Here is a 17,791-nt window from a genome sequence, read left to right as displayed (position 1 = left end):
GAGAGGTGACCTGATAGAGGTGTATCAGATGATGAGTGTCATTGATCCTGTTGGTAGACAGAGGTCTTTTCCTACAGCTGAAATGGCTAACATGAGAGGGCATAGTTTTAAGGTGCTTGGAAGTAATTTCAGAGGAGATATCAGAGGTATTTTTTTAAGCAGACGGTTGTGAGTGCGTGGAATGGGCTGCCAGCATCGGCGGTGGAGCCGGATACGATAGTGTATTTTAAGAGTCTCCTGGATAGGTACATGGAAATCAGGAAATAGAGGGTTATGGGAAACTCTGGGTAATTTCCGAAGTAAATATATGTTCAGCACTGCATTGTGGGCCGAAGGACCTGTATTATGCTGTAGGTTTTCTATGTTTTTCTATGTTGCTACCTACACCGTGCTCCACATTGCGTGCATTTCTGACAGCCTCCGGCCATCAAGTCCAACTCTTGGACTTCACATGTGGCTCAGCTACCAGATGCGGAGAAACTGTTCCAACTGAGAAGAGAGTGAGTAAATGCAGAACACTGGTGCCGGAAACCTATTTGCTTCGGGTGGTGGGTCTCGTAGGCGTTGGACAGCGGCCCGCCGAGGAGAAGGAAAGTTCCGAATTTAATGCTCCGCCCACTGGCGGTCGTACCCACCCATGGGAATGGCTTTGGGAGTAAACCCCGAGGAGTGAATCACTATGCGTGCGTGTTCCAGGGTGACACACCGAGGATTGCATTCAAGCAATGACAAGCTGTGACGTAGAACTTCTGGTAAATCAGAATAGGAAAGAGGTGTGACCAGATTGTTATATGTTATGAAATATGATTTGCTATCAGTATACTGCAATAATTAATAAGCTAAATTGCAATTGAACATTTAAACAACAGAGTGGATCAGTGATGGAGAGACCCAGGAAAACATAGTAATAATAGAATTATACGTTTTGGACTAAAACCGACGGAATAAGACGGCGGTGGGCGCTGGTGCATTTCGTCAGACAGTAATTATACGTGGAGAGGTGGTACAACGGGAAAACATGTTTAGGGGGTCTAATGCAGTGCCACTGTGTGTGGAAGCACCAACAGGGTTGTACCGTGCTGCACTGATGAGTGGGGCACTGAAGGATATTGCAGCTGGAGGGAATCACTGTGGGACTCGACAGTGAGAAACCGAGTATAGCAGTCGTGACGTGCAAGCTGTGACGTAGTGCTGCTGTTCAATCAGAATCGCAATGGGGGATAATGTGAGGGGCATATGACATGAGATTTGTTTTGCACATCCGTACAGTGCAGTAGATAATAAGCTAAAATTGCATTAAACAGTGCAAAGAATGAAGACTTCGCAGGTTCATCAATCCATTCAGATGGCGGAGCGGGCGAACGAGGGCTCCATAGCTCAGGGGTTAGAGCACTGGTCTTGTAAACCAGGGGCCGTGAGTTCCAATCTCACTGGGGCCTCAACATTTTCACGGGTTAGCATGCCGGCATTAAATATCGGCGCTTTCGAGAGCGCAGTTCATTTCCACCATAGTCTGCAGAGAGTCGGCATATCTTCGCCGTTTGTGCATGGGTTTTCTCATTCTCATTCCAATGCTGGCGTGTAGGCCCACCTCATTCAATATTGTCCTGTGGTATATTACCTAAAGTTGTTGGGATCAGCTCCCACTATATAACCATATAAAAATGACAGTACAGAAAAAGGCCATCTCGGCCGGTCCAGTCTCTGCCGAACGCTTACTCTCACCTTGTCCCACCGACCTGCCCTAAGCCTATAACCCTCCGTTCCTTTCCTGTCCATCTACCTATACAATTTTACTTTAAATTAGGAAATCGAAACTAAAATGGCTAATAGTTGGTTAATTAGCATATTTTTAACAATACAAGGCTGTCCTCTTGTATCTTGCGATAAAAAGTCAGAGCCCGAACGGGGACTTGAACTCTGGACTTGAACATCGGTCTTGAACTCTGGACTTCTCAGATTAAAAGTCTGATGCTCTACCGAATGAGCTATCCGGGCTCTACCAATTTGAGCTATATATCAAATGTTGCCGGTAACGTCAAGTAGCTTTTGACAATGGAGAAGGAGCCTCATGAGAATATGCTGAGTGAACTTGGCCTTTTCTCCTCAGAGAGGTGACCTGATAGAGGTGTATAAGATGATGACAGGCATTGATCCTCTGGGTAATCAGAGGCTTTTTCCTACGGCTCAAATGGCTAACATGACGGGGCATAGTTTTAAGCTGCTTGGAAGTAGTTTCACAAGAGATATCAGGGCAATTTTTTTTATCAGATGGTTCTCAGTGCGTGCATCGGCGGTGCAGCCGGATACGGTAGGGTATTTTAACAGACTCCCGGATAGGTACATGTAGCTCAGGAAATGCAGGCTTATGGGTAACTCTGGCTAATTTCTGAATGAAATACATGTTCAAAATAGCATTGTGGGCCGAAGGACCTGTATTATGCTCTGGATTTTCTATGTTTTTCTATGTCGCTACCTATAACGTGTTCCACATTGCGGGAATTTCTAACAGACTCCGGCAATCAAGTGCAACTCTTGGGCTTCACGTGTGGCTCAGCTACTAGACCCGGAGAAAATGCTTCTACTGACAAGAGAGTGAGCAAATGCGGAATACTGGCGCCTCAAACCGATTTGCTTTGGGTGGAGGGTCTCGTCAGTGTTGGACAGCGGCGCGCCTAGGAGAAGGACAGCTCCGATTTTAAAGCTCCGCCCCCTGGCGGTCATACCCTCCCATGGGAATGGTTTCGGGTGCAAACAAGATTTTCCCAACAAGATTTGCGACCTGGAGATGCACACAGACCACCAGAGGCGGAATCCCATAATCCCCTGGGATTGACGGCTGCCCCCTACTCCTCCAAACACTACTAATTAAACAGTATATTAAAGTTAAAAAGTGTTGACGTGATACGACGTGGCGTCGTCCTTAGTGCAGTTATAGTGTGATATAAAGATAGGCGTTACCTACATATGGCACAAGTACTTCGAAACACACTCAGAGGCAGTAATAATCAGAAAAAAAACAGTGAGTGGAGGTAGTGATGGTGACACACAATCAGATCTCTTGCTAATAGAATGATATGATTTAGAGTCATGAGAGTTGGTACGAACGGAAGAACATGTTTAGAAGGACTAATGCAGTAATAGTGTGGGAGCGCCAATAAGCTGGTACAGTGCTGTACTGATGAGTGGGGCAATGAAGGATAGTGTACCCGGTGTGAATCACTATGCGTGCGTGTTCCAGGGAGAGACACCGAGGTTTGCATGCAAGCAGTGACAAGCTGTGACGTAGTACTTCTGGTAAATCAGAATTGGAAAGAGGTATAATGTGACTGGGATATGTTATGAAATTTGATTTGCTGATCAGTATACTGCAATAAATAATAAGCTAAATTGCATTGGAACATTTAAACAACAGAGTCGATTAGTGATGGAGAGACCAACAAAAACATAGTAATAATAGAATTATACGTTTTGGACTGAAACCGACGGAATAAGACGGCGGTGGGCGGTTGTGCTGTTCGTCAGATAGTAATTATACGTGGAGAGGTGGTAGAACGGGAAAACATGTTTAGGGGGTCTAATGCAGTGCCACTGTGTGTGGAAGCACCAACAGGGTTGTACCGTGCTGCATTGATGAGTGGGGCACTGAAGGATATTGCAGCTGGAGGGAATCACTGTGGGACTCGACAGTGAGAAACCGAGTATAGCAGTCGTGACGTCCAATCAGAATTGGAAAGAGGTATAATGTGACTGGCATATGACATGACATTTGTTTTGAGCATCAGTATAGTGCAGTAGATAATAAGCTAAAATTGCATTAAACAGTGCAAAGAAAGAAGACTCAGCGGGATCATCAACCATTCAGATGGCGGAGTGGGCGAAGGGTGCTCCATAGCTCAGGGGTTAGAGCACTGGTCTTGTAAACCAGGGGCCGTGAGTTCGAATCTCACTGGGGCCTCAACATTTTCATGGGTTAGTATGCCGCCATTAAATATCGACGCGTTCGAGTGCTCAGTTCATTTCTACTATAGTCTGCAGCGAGTCGGCATATTTTCGCCATTTGTACGTGGCTTTTCTCCCGCATTCCAATTCTGGCGTGTAGGCCAACCTCATTCAATATTGTCCTGTGGTATAATACTCAAAGTTGTTGGGATCAGCTCCCACTATATAACCATATAAAATTACAGTACAGAAACAGGCCATCTCGGCCCTTCCAGTCTGTGCCGAACGCTTACTCTCACCTTGTCCCACCGACCTGCCCTAAGCCTATAACCCTCCAATCCTTTCCTGTCCATCTACCTATACGATTTTACTTTAAATGACAATATGGAAACTAAAATGGCGAATAGTAGGTTATTTAGCATCTTTTTAACAATACAAGGCTGTCCTCTTGTATCTTGCGATATAAAGTCAACGCCCGAACAGGGACCTGAACCCTGGACCCTCAGATTAAAAGTCTGATGCTCTACCGACTGAGCTATCCGAGCTCCACTAATCTGGCTTATATATCAAATGCTCCCATTAACTTCAAGTAGCTTCTGACAAAGGAGAAGGTGCCTCATGAGAATATGGTGAGTGAAATTTGCCTTTTCTCCTTAGAGAGGTGACCTGATAGAGGTGTATCAGATGATGAGTGTCATTGATCCTGTTGGTAGACAGAGGTCTTTTCCTACAGCTGAAATGGCTAACATGAGAGGGCATAGTTTTAAGGTGCTTGGAAGTAGTTTCAGAGGAGATATCAGAGGTATTTTTTTAAGCAGACGGTTGTGAGTGCGTGGAATGGGCTGCCAGCATCGGCGGTGGAGCCGGATACGATAGTGTATTTTAAGAGTCTCCTAGATAGGTACATGGAAATCAGGAAATAGAGGGCTATGGGAAACTCTGGGTAATTTCTGAAGTAAATATATGTTCAGCACAGCATGGACCGAAGGACCTGTATTATGCTGTAGGTTTTCTATGTTTTTCTATGTTGCTACCTACACCGTGCTCCACATTGCGTGCATTTCTGACAGCCTCCGGCCATCAAGTCCAACTCTTGGACTTCACATGTGGCTCAGCTACCAGATGCGGAGAAACTGTTCCAACTGAGAAAAGAGTGAGTAAATGCAGAACACTGGTGCCGGAAACCTATTTGCATCGGGTGGTGGGTCTCGTCAGCGTTGGACAGCGGCCCGCCGAGGAGAAGGAAAGCTCCGAATTTAAAGCTCCGCCCACTGGCGGTCGTACCCACCCATGGGAATGGCTTTGGGAGTAAACCCCGAGGAGTGAATCACTATGCGTGCGTGTTCCAGGGTGACACACCGAGGATTGCATTCAAGCAATGACAAGCTGTGACGTAGTACTTCTGGTAAATCAGAATAGGAAAGAGGTGTGACCAGATTGTTATATGTTATGAAATATGATTTGCTATCAGTATACTGCAATAATTAATAAGCTAAATTGCAATTGAACATTTAAACAACAGAGTGGATCAGTGATGGAGAGACCCAGGAAAACATAGTAATAATAGAATTATACGTTTTGGACTAAAACCGACGGAATAAGACTGCGGTGGGCGCTGGTGCATTTCGTCAGACAGTAATTATACGTGGAGAGGTGGTACAACGGGAAAACATGTTTAGGGGGTCTAATGCAGTGCCACTGTGTGTGGAAGCACCAACAGGGTTGTACTGTGCTGCACTGATGAGTGGGGCACTGAAGGATATTGCAGCTGGAGGGAATCACTGTGGGACTCGACAGTGAGAAAACGAGTATAGCAGTCGTGACGTGCAAGCTGTGACGTATTACTGCTGCTCAATCAGAATCGCAATAGGGTATAATGTGAGGGGCATATGACATGAGATTTGTTTTGCACATCCGTACAGTGCAGTAGATAATAAGCTAAAATTGCATTAAACAGTGCAAAGAATGAAGACTTCGCAGGTTCATCAATCCATTCAGATGGCGGAAGGGGCGAACGGGGCTCCATAGCTCAGGGTTAGAGCGCTGGTCTTGTAAACCAGGGGCCGTGATTTCGAATCTAACTGGGGCCTCAACATTTTCATGGGTTAGTATGCCGACATTAAATATCGACGCGTTCGAGTGCTCAGTTCATTTCTACTATAGTCTGTAGCGAGTCGGCATATTTTCGCCATTTGTACGTGGCTTTTCTCCCGCATTCCAATTCTGGCGTGTAGGCCAACCTCATTCAATATTGTCCTGTGGTATAATACTCAAAGTTGTTGGGATCAGCTCCCACTATATAACCATATAAAATTACAGTACAGAAACAGGCCATCTCGGCCCTTCCAGTCTCTGCCGAACGCTTACTCTCACCTTGTCCCACCGACCTGCCCTAAGCCTATAACCCTCCAATCGTTTCCTGTTCATCTAACTATACGATTTTACTTTAAATGACAATATCGAAACTAAAATGGCGAATAGTAGGTTAATTAGCATCTTTTTAACAATACAAGGCTGTCCTCTTGTATCTTGCGATATAAAGTCAGCGCCCGAACAGGGACTTGAACCCTGGACCCTCAGATTAAAAGTCTGATGCTCTACCGACTGAGCTATCCGGGCTCCACTAATCAAGGTTATATATCAAATACTCCCAGTAACTTCAAATAGTTTCTGACAAAGGAGAAGGTGCCTCATGAGAATATGGTGAGTGAAATTTGCCTTTTCTCCTTAGAGAGGTGACCTGATAGAGGTGTATCAGATGATGAGTGTCATTGATCCTGTTGGTAGACAGAGGTCTTTTCCTACAGCTGAAATGGCTAACATGAGAGGCATAGTTTTAAGGTGCTTGGAAGTAGTTTCAGAGGAGATATCAGAGGTATTTTTTTAAGCAGACGGTTGTGAGTGCGTGGAATGGGCTGCCAGCATCGGCGGTGGAGCCGGATACGATAGTGTATTTTAAGAGTCTCCTAGATAGGTACATGGAAATCAGGAAATAGAGGGCTATGGGAAACTCTGGGTAATTTCTGAAGTAAATATATGTTCAGCACAGCATGGACCGAAGGACCTGTATTATGCTGTAGGTTTTCTATGTTTTTCTATGTTGCTACCTACACCGTGCTCCACATTGCGTGCATTTCTGACAGCCTCCGGCCATCAAGTCCAACTCTTGGACTTCACATGTGACTCAGCTACCAGATGCGGAGAAACTGTTCCAACTGAGAAAAGAGTGAGTAAATGCAGAACACTGGTGCCGGAAACCTATTTACTTCGGGTGGTGGGTCTCGACAGCGTTGGACAGCGTCCGGCCTAGGAGAATGACAGCTCCGAATTTAAAGCTCCGCCCCCTGGCGGTCATACCCACCCATGGGAATGGCTTCGGGTGCAAACCACTGATTTTAGACAACATCAGTGACGTGGAGAGGGGTAAGCCGCATGAACAACACCCGATTCTTCAAATCTTCCCAACAAGATTTGCGACCTGGTGATGCCACAGACCAGAAGAGGCAGAAACCGAAAACCCCTGGGATTGTCGGCTGCATCCTACTCCTCCTACCACCACTACGAATACATTGAAGTTAGATGTTGTGCACGTGATACGGCGTGGCGTCGTCCTTAGTGCTGTTAAATTGTGAGATAATGATAAAGGTTACCTACATTTGTCACAAGTGCTTCGAAACACACTCAGAGGCAGTAATAATGAGAAGGAGCGGAGGTGGTGAGGGTGAGAAACAATCAGTTGACTTGTTAATGGAATGATGCGATTTGGAGTCAGGAGAGTTGGTACGAACGGAAGAACATGCTTACGGGGAATAATGGAGTAACAGTGTGGGAGCGCCAATGAGATGATACCGTGCTGCACTGATGAGTGGGGCACTGAACGATAGTGTACCCGGAGTGAATCACTACGCGTGCGTGTTCCAGGGTGAGACACCGAGGATTGCATGCAAGCAGTGACAAGCTGTGACGTAGTAGTTCTGGTAAGTCAGAATAGGAAAGAGGTATTAAGTGACTGGGATATGTCATCAAATTTGATTTGCTGATCAGTATACTGCAATAAGTAATAAGCAAATTTGCGTTGGAACATTTAAACAACAGAGTGGATTAGTGATGGAGTGACTCAGAGAAACATAGTAATAAGAGAATTGTACGTTTTGGAGTAAAACCGACCGAATAAGACGGCGGCGGGCGGTGGTGCTGTTCGTCAGATAGTAATTATACGTGGAGAGGTGGTACAACGGGAAAACATGTTTAGGGGAAGCATGTGTGGAAGCACCAACAGGGTTGTACCGTGCTGCACTGATGAGTGGGGTACTGAAGGATATTGCAGCTGGAGGGAATCACTGTGGGACTCGACAGTGAGAAACCGAGTATAGCAGTCATGACGTGAAAGCTGTGACGTATTACTGCTGCTCAATCAGATTCGCAATGGGGTATAATGTGACTGGCATATGACATGACATTTGTTTTTCACATCAGTACAGTGCAGTAGATAATAAGCTAAAATTGCATTAAACAGTTCAAAGAAAGAAGACTTGGCGGGTTCATCATCCATTCAGATGGCGGTGGGGTCGAAGGGTGATCCATAGCTCAGGGGTTAGAGCACTGGTCTTGTAAACCAGGGGCGGTGAGTTCCAATCTCACTGGGGCCTGAACATTTTCATAGGTTAGCATGCCGCCATTAAACATCGGCGCGTCTGAGAGCGCAGTTCATTTCCACCATAGTCTGCAGCGAGTCGGCATATTTTCGCCGTTTGTGCGTGGGTTTTATCATTCTGATTCCAATGCTGGCGTGTAGGCCAACCTAATTCTGTATTGTCCTGTGGTATTTTACTTAAAGTTGTTGGGATCAGCTCCCACTATATAAGCATATAACAATTACAGTGCAGAAACAGGCCATCTCGGCCCTTTCAGTCTGTGCCGAACGCTTACTCTGACCTACTCCCACCGACCTGCTCTCAGTCCATAACCCTCCATACCTTTCCTGTACATATACTTATGCAATTTCTCTTTAAATGTGAAAATCGAAACTAAAATGGCGAATAGTAGGTTAATTAGAATCTTTCTAACAATACAAGGCTGTCCTCTTGTATCTTGCGATAAAAAGTCAGAGCCCGAACGGGGACTTGAACTCTGGACTTTAACTCTGGTCTTGAATTCTGGACTCTCAGATTCAAAGCCTGATGCTCTACCGAATGAGCTAACCGGACTCTACCAATTCGAGCTATATATCAAATACTTGCAGTAACGTCAAGTAACTTCGAGAATTGAGATGGAGCTTCATAAGAATATGCTGAGTGAACTTGGCCTTTTCTCCCTAGAGAGGTGACCTGGTAGAGGTGTATAAGATGATGAGAGGCATTGATCCTCTGGGTAGTCAGAGGCTTTTTCCTGCGGCTCAAATGGCTAACATGAGGGGTCATAGTTTTAAGCTGCTTGGAAGTAGCTTCACAGGAGATATCAGGGCTCTTTTTTTGATCAGTGTGTTCTCAGTGCGGGCAATCGGCTGCCAACATCGGCGGTACAGCTGGATACGGTAGGGTATTTTAACAGCCTCCTGGATAGGTACATGGAGCTCAGAAAATGCAGTCTTATGGGAAACTCTGGCTAATTACTGATGAAATACATGTTCCACATAGCATTGTGTGCCGATGGACCTGTATTATGCTTTAGGTTTTCTATGTTTCTCTATGCCGCTACCTATAACGTGCTCCACATTGAGTGCATTTCTAACAGACTCCGGCAATCAAGTGCAACTCTTGGGCTTCACGTGTGGCTCAGCTACAAGACCGGGAGAAAGAAAGAAAGAAAGATAGATAGATAGATAGATAGATAGATAGATAGATAGATAGATAGATAGATAGATAGATAGATAGATAGATAGATACTTTATTCATCCCCATGGGGAAATTCAACTTTTTTCCAATGTCCCATACACTTGTTGTAGCAAAACTAATTACATACAATACTTAACTCAGTAAAAAAAAATCTGATATGCATCTAAATCACTATCTCAAAAAGCATTAATAATAGCTTTTAAAAAGTTCTTAAGTCCTGGCGGTAGAACTGCTTCAACGGACAAGAGAGTGAGCACATGCGGAACACTGGCGCCTCAAACCTAGGTGCTTCGGGTGGTGGGTCTCGTCAGCGTTGGACAGCGGCCCGCCTAGGAGAAGGACAGCTCCGAATTTAAAGCCCCGCACGGTGGCGGTCATACCCTCCCATGGGAATGTCTTCAGGTGCAAACCACTGAGTTTGGACAACATCAGTGACGTGGAGAGGGGTAAGCCGCATGAACAACACCCGATTCTTCAAATCTTCCCAACAAGATTTGCGACCTGGTGATGCCACAGACCAGAAGAGGTGGAAACCCATAATCCTCTGGGATTGTCGGCTGCCTCCTACTCCTCCTTCCACTACTAGTGATAGTGTGGGAGCGCCAATGAGATGGTACCGTGCTGTACTGATGAGTGGGACACTGAAGGATAGTGTACCCGGAGTGAATCACTATGCGTGCGTGTTCCAGGGCGAGACACCGGGGATTGCATTCAAGCAGTGACAAGCTGTGACGTTGTACTTCTGGTAAGTCAGAATAGGGAAGAGGTATAATGTGACGGGGACATGTTATGAAATTTGATTTGCTGATCAGTATACTGCAATAAATAATAAGCTAAATTGCATTGGAACATCTAAACAACAGAGTGGAGTAGTGATGGAGAGACCCACAAATACATAGTAATAATAGAATTATACATTTTGGAGTAAAACCGACGGAATAATACGGCGGCGGGGGCTGGTGCAATTCGTCAGATAGTAATTATACGTGGAGAGGTGGTACAACGGGAAAACATGTTTAGGGGGTCTAATGCAGTGCCACTGTGTGTGGAAGCACCAACAGGGTCGTACCGTGCTGCACTGATGAGTGGGGCACTGAAGGATATTGCAGCTGGAGGGAATCACTGTGGGACTCGACAGTGAGAAACCGAGTATAGCAGTCATGACGTGAAAGCTGTGACGTAGTGCTGCTGCTCAATCAGATTCGCAATGGGGTGTAATGTGACTGGCATATGAGATAACATTTGTTTTTCACATCAGTACAGTGCAGTAGATAATAAGATAAAATTGCATTAAAGAGTGCAAAGAAAGAAGTCTTCGCGGGTTCATCAATCCATTCAGATGGCGGTGGGGTCGAAGGGTGCTCCATAGCTCAGGGGTTAGAGCACTGGTCTTGTAAACCACGGGCGGTGAGTTCCAATCTCACTGGGGCCTGAACATTTTCACGGGTTTGCATGCCGCCATTAAACATCGGCGCGTCTGAGAGCGCAGTTCATTTCCACCATAGTCTGCAGCGAGTCGGCATATTTTCGCCGTTTGTGCGTGGGTTTTATCATTCTGATTCCAATGCTGGCGTGTAGGCCAACCGAATTCTGTATTGTCCTGTGGTAATTTACTTAAAGATGTTGGGATCAGCTCCCACTATATAAGCATATAACAATTACAGTGCAGAAACAGGCCATCTCGGCCCTTTCAGTCTGTGCCGAACGCTTACTCTGACCTACTCCCACCGACCTGCCCTCAGTCCATAACCCTCCATACCTTTCCTGTACATATACTTATGCAATTTCTCTTTAAATGTGAAAATCGAAACTAAAATGGCGAATAGTAGGTTAATTAGAATCTTTCTAACAATACAAGGCTGTCCTCTTGTATCTTGCGATAAAAAGTCAGAGCCCGAACGGGGACTTGAACTCTGGACTTTAACTCTGGTCTTGAATTCTGGACTCTCAGATTCAAAGTCTGATGCTCTACCGAATGAGCTAACCGGGCTCTACCAATTCGAGCTATATATCAAATACTTGCAGTAACGTCAAGTAACTTCTAGAATGGAGATGGAGCTTCATAAGAATATGTTGAGTGAACTTGGCCTTTTCTCCCTAGAGAGGTGACCTGGTAGAGGTGTATAAGATGATGAGAGGCATTGATCCTCTGGGTAGTCTGAGGCTTTTTCCTGCGGCTCAAATGGCTAACATGAGGGGTCATAGTTTTAAGCTGCTTGGAAGTAGCTTCACAGGAGCTATCAGGGCTCTTTTTTTGATCAGGGTGTTCTCAGTGCGTGCAATCGGCTGCCAACATCGGCGGTGCAGCTGGATACGGTTGGGTATTTTAACAGCCACCTGGATAGGTACATGGAGCTCAGAAAATGCAGTCTTATGGGAAACTCTGGCTAATTTCTGATGAAATACATGTTCCACATAGCATTGTGGGCCGATGGACCTGTATTATGCTTTAGGTTTTCTATGTTTCTCTATGCCGCTACCTATAACGTGTTCCACATTGCGTGCATTTCTAACAGACTCCGGCAATCAAGTGCAACTCTTGGGCTTCACGTGTGGCTCAGCTACAAGACCGGGAGAAAGATAGATAGATAGATAGATAGATAGATAGATAGATAGATAGATAGATAGATAGATAGATAGATAGATAGATAGATAGATAGATAGATAGATAGATAGATACTTTATTCATCCCCATGGGGAAATTCAACTTTTTTCCAATGTCCCATACACTTGTTGTAGCAAAACTAATTACATACAATACTTAACAGTAAAAAAAATCTGATATGCATCTAAATCACTATCTCAAAAAGCATTAATAATAGCTTTTAAAAAGTTCTTAAGTCCTGGCGGTAGAACTGCTTCAACGGACAAGAGAGTGAGCACATGCGGAACACTGGCGCCTCAAACCTAGTTGCTTCGGGTGGTGGGTCTCGTCAGTGTTGGACAGCGGCCCGCCTAGGAGAAGGACAGCTCCGAATTTAAAGCTCCGCACGGTGGCCGTCATACCCACCCATGGGAATGGCTTCGGGTGCAAACCACTGATGTTGGACAACATCAGTGACGTGGAGCGGGGTACGCCGCATGGACAACACCCGATTCTTCAAAACTTCCCAACAAGATTTGCGACCAGGAGATGCACACAGACCAGAAGAGGTGGAAACCCATAATCCTCTGGGATTGTCGGCTGCCTCCTACTCCTCCTTCCACTACTAGTGATAGTGTGGGAGCGCCAATGAGATGGTACCGTGCTGTACTGATGAGTGGGACACTGAAGGATAGTGTACCCGGAGTGAATCACTATGCCTGCGTGTTCCAGGGTGAGACACCGGGGATTGCATTCAAGCAGTGACAAGCTGTGACGTAGTACTTCTGGTAAGTCAGAATAGGGAAGAGGTATAATGTGACTGGGACATGTTCTAAAATTTGATTTGCTGATCAGTATACTGCAATAAATAATAAGCTAAATTGCATTGGAACATCTAAACAACAGAGTGGAGTAGTGATGGAGAGACCCACAAATACATAGTAATAATAGAATTATACGTTTTGGAGTAAAACCGACGGAATAATACGGCGGCGGGGGCCGGTGCAATTCGTCAGATAGTAATTATACGTGGAGAGGTGGTACAACGGGAAAACATGTTTAGGGGGTCTAATGCAGTGTCACTGTGTGTGGAAGCACCGACAGGGTCGTACCGTGCTGCACTGATGAGTGGGGCACTGAAGGATATTGCAGCTGGAGGGAATCACTGTGGGACTCGACAGTGAGAAACCGAGTATAGCAGTCATGACGTGAAAGCTGTGACGTAGTGCTGCTGCTCAATCAGATTCGCAATGGGGTGTAATGTGACTGGCATATGAGATGACATTTGTTTTTCACATCAGTACAGTGCAGTAGATAATAAGATAAAATTGCATTAAAGAGTGCAAAGAACGAAGTCTTCGCGGGTTCATCAATCCATTCAGATGGCGGTGGGGTCGAAGGGTGCTCCATAGCTCAGGGGTTAGAGCACTGGTCTTGTAAACCAGGGGCGGTGAGTTCCAATCTCACTGGGGCCTGAACATTTTCACGGGTTAGCATGCCGCCATTAAACATCGGCGCGTCTGAGAGCGCAGTTCATTTCCACCATAGTCTGCAGCGAGTCGGCATATTTTCGCCGTTTGTGCGTGGGTTTTATCATTCTGATTCCAATGCTGGCGTGTAGGCCAACCTAATTCTGTATTGTCCTGTGGTAATTTACTTAAAGATGTTGGGATCAGCTCCCACTATATAAGCATATAACAATTACAGTGCAGAAACAGGCCATCTCGGCCCTTTCAGTCTGTGCCGAACGCTTACTCTGACCTACTCCCACCGACCTGCCCTCAGTCCATAACCCTCCATACCTTTCCTGTACATATACTTATGCAATTTCTCTTTAAATGTGAAAATCGAAACTAAAATGGCGAATAGTAGGTTAATTAGAATCTTTCTAACAATACAAGGCTGTCCTCTTGTATCTTGCGATAAAAAGTCAGAGCCCGAACGGGGACTTGAACTCTGGACTTTAACTCTGGTCTTGAATTCTGGACTCTCAGATTCAAAGTCTGATGCTCTACCGAATGAGCTAACCGGGCTCTACCAATTCGAGCTATATATCAAATACTTGCAGTAACGTCAAGTAACTTCTAGAATGGAGATGGAGCTTCATAAGAATATGCTGAGTGAACTTGGCCTTTTCTCCCTAGAGAGGTGACCTGGTAGAGGTGTATAAGATGATGAGAGACATTGATCCTCTGGGTAGTCTGAGGCTTTTTCCTGCGGCTCAAATGGCTAACATGAGGGGTCATAGTTTTAAGCTGCTTGGAAGTAGCTTCACAGGAGCTATCAGGGCTCTTTTTTTGATCAGGGTGTTCTCAGTGCGTGCAGTCGGCTGCCAACATCGGCGGTGCAGCTGGATACGGTTGGGTATTTTAACAGCCTCCTGGATAGGTACATGGAGCTCAGAAAATGCAGTCTTATGGGAAACTCTGGCTAATTTCTGATGAAATACATGTTCCACATAGCATTGTGGGCCGATGGACCTGTATTATGCTTTAGGTTTTCTATGTTTCTCTATGCCGCTACCTATAACGTGTTCCACATTGCGTGCATTTCTAACAGACTCCGGCAATCAAGTGCAACTCTTGGGCTTCACGTGTGGCTCAGCTACAAGACCGGGAGAAAGATAGATAGATAGATAGATAGATAGATAGATAGATAGATAGATAGATAGATAGATAGATAGATAGATAGATAGATAGATAGATAGATAGATAGATAGATAGATAGATAGATAGATACTTTATTCATCCCCATGGGGAAATTCAACTTTTTTCCAATGTCCCATACACTTGTTGTAGCAAAACTAATTACATACAATACTTAACTCAGTAAAAAAAATCTGTTATGCATCTAAATCACTATCTCAAAAAGCATTAATAATAGCTTTTAAAAAGTTCTTAAGTCCTGGCGGTAGAACTGCTTCAACGGACAAGAGAGTGAGCACATGCGGAACACTGGCGCCTCAAACCTAGTTGCTTCGGGTGGTGGGTCTCGTCAGTGTTGGACAGCGGCCCGCCTAGGAGAAGGACAGCTCCGAATTTAAAGCTCCGCACGGTGGCGGTCATACCCACCCATGGGAATGGCTTCAGGTGCAAACCACTGATGTTGGACAACATCAGTGACGTGGAGCGGGGTACGCCGCATGGACAACACCCGATTCTTCAAAACTTCCCAACAAGATTTGCGACCAGGAGATGCACACAGACCAGAAGAGGTGGAAACCCATAATCCTCTGGGATTGTCGGCTGCCTCCTACTCCTCCTTCCACTACTAGTGATAGTGTGGGAGCGCCAATGAGATGGTACCGTGCTGTACTGATGAGTGGGACACTGAAGGATAGTGTACCCGGAGTGAATCACTATGCCTGCGTGTTCCAGGGTGAGACACCGGGGATTGCATTCAAGCAGTGACAAGCTGTGACGTAGTACTTCTGGTAAGTCAGAATAGGGAAGAGGTATAATGTGACTGGGACATGTTCTAAAATTTGATTTGCTGATCAGTATACTGCAATAAATAATAAGCTAAATTGCATTGGAACATCTAAACAACAGTGGAGTAGTGATGGAGAGACCCACAAATACATAGTAATAATAGAATTATACGTTTTGGAGTAAAACCGACGGAATAATACGGCGGCGGGGGCCGGTGCAATTCGTCAGATAGTAATTATACGTGGAGAGGTGGTACAACGGGAAAACATGTTTAGGGGGTCTAATGCAGTGTCACTGTGTGTGGAAGCACCGACAGGGTCGTACCGTGCTGCACTGATGAGTGGGGCACTGAAGGATATTGCAGCTGGAGGGAATCACTGTGGGACTCGACAGTGAGAAACCGAGTATAGCAGTCATGACGTGAAAGCTGTGACGTAGTGCTGCTGCTCAATCAGATTCGCAATGGGGTGTAATGTGACTGGCATATGAGATGACATTTGTTTTTCACATCAGTACAGTGCAGTAGATAATAAGATAAAATTGCATTAAAGAGTGCAAAGAACGAAGTCTTCGCGGGTTCATCAATCCATTCAGATGGCGGTGGGGTCGAAGGGTGCTCCATAGCTCAGGGGTTAGAGCACTGGTCTTGTAAACCAGGGGCGGTGAGTTCCAATCTCACTGGGGCCTGAACATTTTCACGGGTTAGCATGCCGCCATTAAACATCGGCGCGTCTGAGAGCGCAGTTCATTTCCACCATAGTCTGCAGCGAGTCGGCATATTTTCGCCGTTTGTGCGTGGGTTTTATCATTCTGATTCCAATGCTGGCGTGTAGGCCAACCTAATTCTGTATTGTCCTGTGGTAATTTACTTAAAGATGTTGGGATCAGCTCCCACTATATAAGCATATAACAATTACAGTGCAGAAACAGGCCATCTCGGCCCTTTCAGTCTGTGCCGAACGCTTACTCTGACCTACTCCCACCGACCTGCCCTCAGTCCATAACCCTCCATACCTTTCCTGTACATATACTTATGCAATTTCTCTTTAAATGTGAAAATCGAAACTAAAATGGCGAATAGTAGGTTAATTAGAATCTTTCTAACAATACAAGGCTGTCCTCTTGTATCTTGCGATAAAAAGTCAGAGCCCGAACGGGGACTTGAACTCTGGACTTTAACTCTGGTCTTGAATTCTGGACTCTCAGATTCAAAGTCTGATGCTCTACCGAATGAGCTAACCGGGCTCTACCAATTCGAGCTATATATCAAATACTTGCAGTAACGTCAAGTAACTTCTAGAATGGAGATGGAGCTTCATAAGAATATGCTGAGTGAACTTGGCCTTTTCTCCCTAGAGAGGTGACCTGGTAGAGGTGTATAAGATGATGAGAGACATTGATCCTCTGGGTAGTCTGAGGCTTTTTCCTGCGGCTCAAATGGCTAACATGAGGGGTCATAGTTTTAAGCTGCTTGGAAGTAGCTTCACAGGAGCTATCAGGGCTCTTTTTTTGATCAGGGTGTTCTCAGTGCGTGCAGTCGGCTGCCAACATCGGCGGTGCAGCTGGATACGGTTGGGTATTTTAACAGCCTCCTGGATAGGTACATGGAGCTCAGAAAATGCAGTCTTATGGGAAACTCTGGCTAATTTCTGATGAAATACATGTTCCACATAGCATTGTGGGCCGATGGACCTGTATTATGCTTTAGGTTTTCTATGTTTCTCTATGCCGCTACCTATAACGTGTTCCACATTGCGTGCATTTCTAACAGACTCCGGCAATCAAGTGCAACTCTTGGGCTTCACGTGTGGCTCAGCTACAAGACCGGGAGAAAGATAGATAGATAGATAGATAGATAGATAGATAGATAGATAGATAGATAGATAGATAGATAGATAGATAGATAGATAGATAGATAGATAGATACTTTATTCATCCCCATGGGGAAATTCAACTTTTTTCCAATGTCCCATACACTTGTTGTAGCAAAACTAATTACA

At 45.3% G+C, this 17,791-nt stretch overlaps 6 non-coding genes across 6 annotated transcripts; 4 read left to right on the top strand and 2 right to left on the bottom strand.

Moving 5' to 3' along the window:
• Positions 1–1,366: 1,366 nt before the first annotated feature.
• trnat-ugu (transfer RNA threonine (anticodon UGU)) lies at positions 1,367–1,439 on the top strand. Its single transcript has one exon. It is a non-coding gene; the product is annotated as a tRNA-Thr (tRNA).
• A 2,446-nt stretch (positions 1,440–3,885) lies between these two features.
• On the top strand, positions 3,886–3,958 carry trnat-ugu (transfer RNA threonine (anticodon UGU)). Its single transcript has one exon. It is a non-coding gene; the product is annotated as a tRNA-Thr (tRNA).
• A 456-nt stretch (positions 3,959–4,414) lies between these two features.
• On the bottom strand, positions 4,415–4,487 carry trnak-uuu (transfer RNA lysine (anticodon UUU)). The gene has a single exon. It is a non-coding gene; the product is annotated as a tRNA-Lys (tRNA).
• A 2,001-nt stretch (positions 4,488–6,488) lies between these two features.
• Positions 6,489–6,561, bottom strand: trnak-uuu (transfer RNA lysine (anticodon UUU)). The gene has a single exon. It is a non-coding gene; the product is annotated as a tRNA-Lys (tRNA).
• A 7,201-nt stretch (positions 6,562–13,762) lies between these two features.
• On the top strand, positions 13,763–13,835 carry trnat-ugu (transfer RNA threonine (anticodon UGU)). Its single transcript has one exon. It is a non-coding gene; the product is annotated as a tRNA-Thr (tRNA).
• Positions 13,836–16,405: 2,570 nt separating this feature from the next.
• trnat-ugu (transfer RNA threonine (anticodon UGU)) lies at positions 16,406–16,478 on the top strand. Its single transcript has one exon. It is a non-coding gene; the product is annotated as a tRNA-Thr (tRNA).
• Positions 16,479–17,791: the final 1,313 nt, after the last annotated feature.

Source organism: Hemitrygon akajei, unplaced genomic scaffold (genome assembly GCF_048418815.1).
Source record: "Hemitrygon akajei unplaced genomic scaffold, sHemAka1.3 Scf000150, whole genome shotgun sequence".
NCBI classification, from domain to species: Eukaryota; Metazoa; Chordata; class Chondrichthyes; order Myliobatiformes; family Dasyatidae; genus Hemitrygon; species Hemitrygon akajei.
Note: the sequence above shows the minus strand (reverse complement) of the source record. Positions and strands in the feature narration are given on the sequence as shown.